The following is a 9,130-nucleotide window of genomic DNA, read 5'->3' as shown; positions in this document are numbered from 1 at the left end:
TTTTCCCTGGAGCGTCGGAGGCTGAGGGGTGACCTTATAGAGGCTTACAAAATTATGAGGGGCATGGATAGGATAAATAGGCAAAGTCTTTTCCCTGGGGTGGGGGAGTCCAGAACAAGAAGGCCTAGGTTTAGGGTGAGAAGGGAAAGATATAAAAGAGACCTAAGGGGCAATTTTTTCACGCAGAGGATGGTACGTGTATGGAATGAGCTGCCGGAGGATGTGGTGGAGGCTGGTACAATTGCAACATTTAAGAGGCATTTGGATGGGTATATGAATAGGAAGGGTTTGGAGGGATATGGGCCGGGTGCTGGCAGGTGGGACTAGATTGGGTTGGGATATCTGGTCAGCATGGACGGGTTGGACCGAAGGGTCTGTTTCCATGCTGTACATCTCTATGACTCTCTGACTCTAAGACTAAAAAAAAGAGAAATGAAGCCAAAATAGATGGATTGAGTTAAAATCCAGTTAGCCCATGATCTCAATGAATACCAGATTAAAAGTGTATGTACTCCTCTTTGTGATGGCTCAATTACTTCAAGAAATTATTCAGAGTTTTCCTGTTGTCATGAGTGGAACTAAATGTGGTTGCCAATCAATGAGAAGATGTTTTTTCATCACTTCAACAGTTTTTAAAATCATTTTATTTTGCCATAGCTACACCCTTTAGGACCAAAAATAGGCTGAAGTCTTGGTGGCAAAATGTTGACAAACGATTGCAATTGCAGCTTTAAATATTTGAGTTCTCGATTCTCATTCATCACAGAAAGGCAAGGCAACTAGCCATGAATTGGCACAGCAATAGAGAACATAATTGTATCCATCCATTTTGCAACAAAGCGCCTTTGACACAAACTATTTGTTTTTGTCACAAAAATGAAATAACAGTTTGACTCTTCTCTAGTGGGTGGGATTTTTTTTGTGACGACTGTAATGTTTTATGAAGACTTTTTACTGCTGAAAAAGTGAATTAAGAAAACAAAATGTTAAATTTTGCCAGAGGTTAGTCCAGCATTTATTTAATTTGTTCATTTTGTGGGATATGTGTTTCACTCGTTGACCAGAATTTATTTTCCATCCCTATTTGCCGTTAACCAGGAGGTGGTGAGCTGCCTTCTTGAACCGCTGCAGTCCACCCGCTATAAGTTGATTCACAGGGAATTCCTGCATTTTGATTCAGCAACATGGTCATTTAATTCAATTGCCAACTCTTGGAAAGATCTATCTAATTTTTGTCTTGCTTTCTTTCTAAAGCTCTACAATTCTTTTCTTTCCAAGTATTTATCCATTCCCCCTTTTAAAAACTGCTTTTGAATTATTTTCTACCATCCTTGCAGACATGGAAGAAATCTTGTTTATTTCCCTCCCTGGACATTTTACAATTCACATACCTTGTGTTATTTACTGTTGTGCAAGTTGCCAGTGGAAGCAGATTTCCCTGATGTAATCAATTAAAATGCATCACAAATGGAATACTAAGCTTTCTTCCTTTAAAGAAAACATCCCAGTTCTTCATAGTTTCTACGTGTAACTGAAGTACTTTGTCACTGGTTCTATTCCAGTAAATTTCTTTTGTGCTCCTTACTTGAAACACCACAGTACACGAGGCCATCCAAGCTATAAAATCTCTATGGCTCTATGACCCGATGACTCTCTCCAAGATCTTGACATGCTTGCCAAAATGTGATCCCCAGAATCTAATTGAAGCCTAATCAATTATTTACAATGGTTTAACGTAGGTTCTTTGCTCTGTGACTTTGTTTATAAATCCAAGGAAATACAGATGTTAACAACCTTAATTGTCATTTTGTTGTGCCACCTTCACTCAAATATATGCTCTCTGCTCCCCACACTCTTTAAAACAATACACTTCATGTTATATTGTCTCCGACGAATGTTGAAATCACTTTCCTAATTATTATTCAAGATAATTGACCTGAGAGGGTTAATATTGAATATTCAATGTAACCAGAATCAGATAAATTCAGAATCAGCTGCTCTGGGAGGAGCTAGCCAGTTGCTAATCTGTACGTTTTCAACAGTCACGCTACAACTATGAGTCAGTTTAAGTCCAGCTTTGCATTTCTTAGGGGATAACAATGTATTTTACCTGAAGTAGATAACCAATTAAGTGTTAATATAACCTGTTCTTTACTATCATGTAAGAAAGCAATTGTTACTCAAGTATGAGCTCGTCCTGCTAAAAAAATCAATGTGATTAATCCTTTATAATTTAATTCCATTATATCCCTTACAGGTAGTATTACTGAAAGGCTGCTGGGACCAAATCTACCCAGTGAATCTCCTAGCAGAATGCAGGCATTCTGTGCATTATTAAACCTGCTATTGAATCCCTGTATTAAAAAATGACTATAACATTGCTTCAAAGACACGGAGGAAAGGGAACAATTAAATTCATAATTTGAACGGTTGATTACTTTTGAAGGGCCATATTGAAAATGAACCTATGGATCAGTTCATATTGAAGCTGAAATACTTCTCAGGAATTAAGTAAACAATCTTGTTCTTCAATGAAAACAGGGTAAAATGTTTGTAAGAGTTACGTAAATAAACAGTAATGTGCCTTCGTTCGCAATCATGTGATAAAACATAAGATCTTAAACTGCTCGTATGGACAATGTGCTGATATTCTAATATGCCAAATATCTTTTGGTTCGAATAATTGACAATAGTGTGCACCACTGGCTTTGAAAATTTGGTGAATTATGATACAAAATGATCTGTATATTGTAACCGCAAGGATGGACTAGTCACAAAAGAGGCTACATTGTATAATGTACAATAACAATAATAAATGTGGTATGTTAGCCTACAGGTATAAAGGCTGGAAACCTAGTAATGACCTGATGTGTATCATGAATGCCAATGTGTCAGGAGGTCATATTGAGTGCATTACTTTTACAAGACTCTTCTAAGCTCTAACATTAGATAATTTAGGTCTATGCCAATTCTGCAGCTGAATAGTGCTCCTGATGTTCTGTCATATTTTGAGACTGCCATGTCTATGAAAAGGCCCACAAAATGAAAATAAATTCCAGCAGACTGATCTGAATAAAACACAGCAAATTTGTCCACAGTGGATTATTTGTTGTTTTGGAATAGTTTAAGAGATGTGATAGATTCTTCCGAAAGGCACTTAAGAGTCAACCGCATTGCTGCAGGCTTGGGGTCACCTGTATGTGAAATCAGGATTCCCTCCCCTGTAGGAGATTAATGAACCAAATAGGATTTTGCTATGATCTAGTCGCTGTTATTAATAAGCCTTCAGTTTCACTGATTCATTAACTTTCAATTTCACCAATTTTCAACAAATCATAGCATTAGTTCAGGCCTCTAGATCATTCATCTGGTAACATTACATCTGTGGCACCGTTCTTGCAACAGCTGTTCCGAACACGAAATGTCTACAAGGCCATCAGCTGCTGCATGGGAACACCGGCTCAGCAATCTAACTTTAGGCACAGCAGATAAGGGGTTAACCATGAGAATGGGGGGCAGCCAATGCCGAACAGAGGGTGTTGCACTCAAATGCGCACAGGACACAAAACAAGTAAATGAGCTTGTAGCAGAGATTGAAATTGATGGGTGTGATGTTGTGGGTATCATGTATAGGTGACTGCAAAGGGATCAGGGCTAGGGACTAAATACCTAAGGATTATTAGATAAGAACAGCGTGGACACACACCTTTCGGCCCATACTGACCCTCTGAAGAGTAACCCACCCAGACCCATTTCCCCTCTGACTAATGCAGCTAACACGATAGGCAATTTCGCACGGCCAATTCACCTGATCTGCACATCTTTGGACCGTGGGAGGAAACTGGAGCAAACCCACACAGACACAAGGAGAATGTGCAAACTCCACACACACAGTCACCCCAAGGCTGGAATCGAACCTGGGATCCTGGTGCTGTGAGGCAGCAATGCTACCCATCAAGAGGACAGACAGATGGGCAGGGAAGGTGGATTTGCTTTGTAGGTAAGAAATGAAGTCAAAATGCATAGAATTTGTGTGTGTGGAGTTGAGGAATCACAAAGGAAAAAAGACCCTGATGGTAATTCTATTCAGGCCTCCGAGCAGCACTGAGGATGTGAGGCCGAAAATAAAACAGGCGACATAAAGATTTTGTAAGAAAAAAATGATTACGATAAACATGGGATCTTCAATATGCCAAGGGACTAGAAAAATTGGGTTGGTAGCACATCCCAAGAAAAGGAATTCAATGTTTATGAGAATTTATTCGGAGCAACTTGTGGTAGAGCTGACTTGGGAACTGGCAATTCTGGATTTGGCGATGTGTAACAAGACAGATTTAATTAGGCAGCTTAAGGTGAAGGACACCCCCTCCCCCCCGCCCCCCCGAGGGGGTAGTGACCATAAAATGACTGAATTGACCCTGCAGCTGAGAGGGAGAAGCTGGAATCACATAAAATGGAATTACAATTGAGTAAAGGTAACTGCAAAGACATGAGGGAGGAGCTGGCCAGAGTTGTTTGGAACTGGAGCGTAGCGGGGTAGAGGGTGGAGCAACAATGGCAGGGATTTCTGCGGTAATGTGGGAGGCACATCCCAAGAAAGAAGAAACATACTAATGGAAGGACGAGGCAACCATGACTGGCAAAGGAAGTCAGGAGAGCATAAAAGCAAGAGAAAAACATACAATTTGGCGATGATTAAGCCTGGGGGGATGGGGAAACCTTTAAAAACCAACTGAGCAAAACTAAAAAAGCAATAATTTGGGAGAATATTAAATATGGAGGTAATTAGCTAGCAATGTAAAAGAAGATTGCAAAAGATTTTTTTTAGTTATCTCAAAGGTAAGAAAGGGACAAGAATAGACTGCTGGAAAATTAGATGGAGAAGCAGTAATTTGAACAGAGAAATGGTGGAGGGACTAAATAGGTAGTTCGCATCAGTCTTCACCAGGACTTCAAAAGAGTCAGGGGACAGAGGTAAGTGTAATGGCCATCACTAAGGTGAAGACACTTGGGAAAGTGAAAGGTCTGAAGGACATTAAATAACCCAGGCCAGATGGACTACACCCCAGTTTCTGAAGGGGAAAGAGGAGGAGGCATTGGTGGTGTTCTTTCAAGAATCACTAGAGTCAGGGACGGTCCCAGAACACTAGAAAATGGCTAATGTAACACCCCTGTTTAAGAAGGGAGGGAGGCAGAAATTACAGGCCAGTTAGCCTGACCTTGGTTGCGAAATTGTTTAATTTTAGAGTCCCTTATAAAGGATGAGATTGTGGTGTGCTTGGAATTATATGGTAAAAAAGGCTGAGTCAGCGCAAATTTGTCAAGAAGAGGTCATGTCTGACAAGTGGGTTATAATTCTTTGAGGTGGTAATGACCAAGTTAGACGAAGAAGAGCCAGTGGATGTGATCTACTTGGATTTCCAGCAGGCCTTTGACAAAGTGCAGCACAGGAGGCTACTAACTATGGTAATATGAGAGTTTGTGGTTTTAGGTTAAAAATGACACACCAGCTTATAGTCCAACAGGTTTATATGGAAGCACAAGTGTTTGGAGTTCCTTCTTCAAGTGGTTGATGTGCTTCCAAATAAAGTTGTTGTGCGATTTTTAACTTTGGACACCCCGGTCTAATACCGACACCTCCAAATCATGGTTATAGTGGCATTCTTCACCAACTCACCATCCTGATTCAGAGATATATCATTATTCCTTCACTGTCACAAGATTGAAGACTTGCAGTTCCCTTCCTAACAGCACTGTGGATGCATCTACCCCAAGTGAACAGCAGCGATTCAAAAAGACAGTTCACCACCAGATTCTTGAGCAAAATTGAACATGGCAGAATGCTGGTCTCGCAATTACAAGAATTCAATAACAGATATTTTTATCAACTTGTTCAAACACGTTACGATGCATCTCTAGACAAGGTGGCATTTAAAACCAGACGTCTTGAGTTAGAGACAGGGACACTACCACTACACCACAAAAGTCCCTGATGATTGAAAAATATACCAACAAAAATTGGTTTCCACATTAGTCATGGTACACAACCAAATTGGTAGAAGATTATCTTGGCTGGAGTGAAAAAAGTTGCAATTGACTGCCACCAATGTTGGAGTATGGTTATCCGTTCACCCTCACAGGAACAGAAGAAGGAAGTTCAAGGAAGATGCAAAAAGCAAAGTGTTAAACAGCATGAGAGCGAATAATATGCTACTTCAATATAAATATTACAGTTTGAGATGCAACAGGAGCTGTTCTGTTGACCTATTCCTCAGACGTATTGAGAGCCTTTGTTGAGATGCTGTACCAATTAGTGTGACCATTAGAGAAAATGGTGGAGGATGGGAAAATTAGAACATTTAAAAGGTATCTGGATAGGTACATGAATAGAAAGCATTTGGAGGGATAATGGCCAGATGTTGGTGAGTGGGATAAGATAGAATATCTGGTCAGCGTGGATGAGTTGGGCTGAATGGTCTGTTTCTATGCTGTACAACTCTACGACTCTATGAATAAGTACTGTTCATTTCCGTTTGTGATATAAAACTACCACCTGCATTGTAGCTTCAGCCACACACCCCAATCTTCCAAAACTGACAAGGTCATGCCATGGCACTCTTATCTTTCAAGAAGCAGATGTACCGTGTCAGGGGCTCTCAATTCAGCTGTACTTGGTTATAAGTACATTTGGCTGCATCAGGAAATATTCTGGTGAAAAAGAAATAGCATTTTGCGTAAAAACAGTGAGGTGGGGAGAGAGGTTTAACGCCCAAGAATTCTCCAGCTATGAGTTTCTTAAAGGTCTTGATCAACTTCACGGCAACAGCTGTTTAGATTCTGGAATCCATTTCCCATTGAAGTCAGTTAGATTGAGAAGCTGGCTCACACTAGAATCCAGCCTGGAGTAATATATTAGAGATTGAGTTCTACATGACTATCAGGAGAAGTTTTGATTGTGGAGGAGATTAATAGCTTCCAATCACAAGTTCAGAAACAAATAAGCAAAGTGAACTAGACTGAGGGAATTCTTTCCTCATTTTCAGTTGCCAGAATTCCTAACGCCTGGGAAACTTATCAATTTAGTTTTAAATCTTGAGCAGGGAAAATAATTATAAGATTACAGTCTTATTGAAATATTTTCAAGACCTTCCCATCTCCAAGTTAATCACCAACCTCTCAACTGCTGCTTTTTTTAGATTAGATTAGATTACTTACAGTGTGGAAACAGGCCCTTCGGCCCAACAAGTCCACACCGACCGCCGAAGCGCAACCCACCCATACCCCTACATTTACCCCTTACCTAACATTACGGGCAATTTTAGCATGGTCAATTCACCTAACCTGCACACCTTTGGACTGTGGGAGGAAACCGGAGCACCCGGAGGAAACCCACGCAGACACGGGGAGAATGTGTAAACTCCACACAGTCAGTCGCCTGAGTCAGGAATTGAACCCAGGTCTCTGGCGCTGTGAGGCAACAGTGCTAACCACTGTGCCACCGTGCTGCTTTGTTGGTAGTTATTTTTAATCCTCCTGCCAAACCTCACTCACTCACTCACCTTCAACCTACCCATGAATTAAAAGTACTGCCCATCATTTATGTTGATACATTTCTTAAACAGCAACTAGTAACTTGGGCAAAACACCACAGAAAGGAAAAATGCCCCGGATTCTTGTGGCTCTTTACTAAGCTGTAAAGTTGGCAGTTTCAAAATGCTGAAAATGTGTTGCTGGAAAAGTGCAGCAGGTCAGGCAGCATCCAAGGAACAGGAAATTCAACGTTTCGGGCATGAGCCCTTCTTCAGGAAAGTTTCAAAATGCTACTAAGATAATGAGGGCTGTACCATTGGTGAGGTGTCTGCATTTCCGAGAGGCTTGTGGGAATTACTGAGACAGGGATGGATTTTGTTCAGCCTCGAATGGTTACAAAGAGAACAGATGATTCAAAGGTTAGAAAATTGAGTTTGTGTATTTGGGCCAAGACAATAGTTTTAGTCTTCGCACATTAAATTGTAATTAGATTACTTACAGTGTGGAAACAGGCTCTTCGGCCCAACAAGTCCACACCGACCCACCAAAGCACAACCCACCCATACCCCTACATTTACCCCTTACCTAACACTACGGGCAATTTAGCATAGCCAATTCACCTGACGTGCACACCTTTGGACCGTGGGAGGAAACCGGAGCACCCGGAGGAAACCCATGTAGACACAGGGAGAACGTGCAAACTCCACACAGTCAGTCGCCTGAGTTGGGAATTGAACCCGTGTCTCAGGTGCTGTGAGGCAGTAGTGCAAACCACTGTGCCACCGCACCACCCAGTATTTATTCAAACTGGACCAGACTTGACTACGTTAGTGGACCCCAGGGGCTGACCTATAAAAGAGATTATGATATCAAATAGTACCAATAACTGTTTGGCAATCATCAATCTTTCACTTACCAATGATAGCTGGCAAGCCAACATCCAGCAAACTTCCTTGCTGGTTCCACTAAAGGTAATTGCTTGAGTGTGCAAAAATATTTGAATGAATGTAGTTTAGTGGGTTGAACCCAAAGAGTTCTCCACCAGCTTCCATTACACATTTAGAAATGGTAAGAATTGTAAATATGCATCAAGTGGGATTTCGAGAGTGTGGTGCTGGAAAAACACAGCAGGTCAGGCAGCATCCGAGGAGCAGGAGAGTCGATGTTTCAGGCATAAACCCTTCATCAGAAATGATTCCTGATGAAGGGCTTATGCCCAAGAAGTTGATTCTCCTGCTCCTCAGATACTGCCTGACTACAGTGCTTTTCCAGCACCACACTCTTGCCTCTGATCTCCAGCATCTACAGTCCTCACTTTCTCCCGTCAGGTGGGATTTATCAATTTTAAATGCCTTCAAACTGTATTGTGTGTTGGCTGTGGCTGAGTTGGTAGCACTCTCATTTCTGAAGCACATGGTTCTGGATTTAAGTCCCCCCTTCTGCACACATTCAATGTTGACACTCCAGTGTAGGACTGTGAGAGTGCTGTGCTGTCAGATGTGCCATCTTTTAGATGTGATGTTAAATTGAGATTCCATTTGACTCTTTGGCTGGATGCAAATAATCCCTCAGAACAATTTCAACAGTGAGCATAGTAGTT

This window comes from Hemiscyllium ocellatum, chromosome 30 (assembly GCF_020745735.1).
Source record: "Hemiscyllium ocellatum isolate sHemOce1 chromosome 30, sHemOce1.pat.X.cur, whole genome shotgun sequence".
Taxonomy (NCBI): domain Eukaryota; kingdom Metazoa; phylum Chordata; class Chondrichthyes; order Orectolobiformes; family Hemiscylliidae; genus Hemiscyllium; species Hemiscyllium ocellatum.
Note: the sequence above shows the minus strand (reverse complement) of the source record.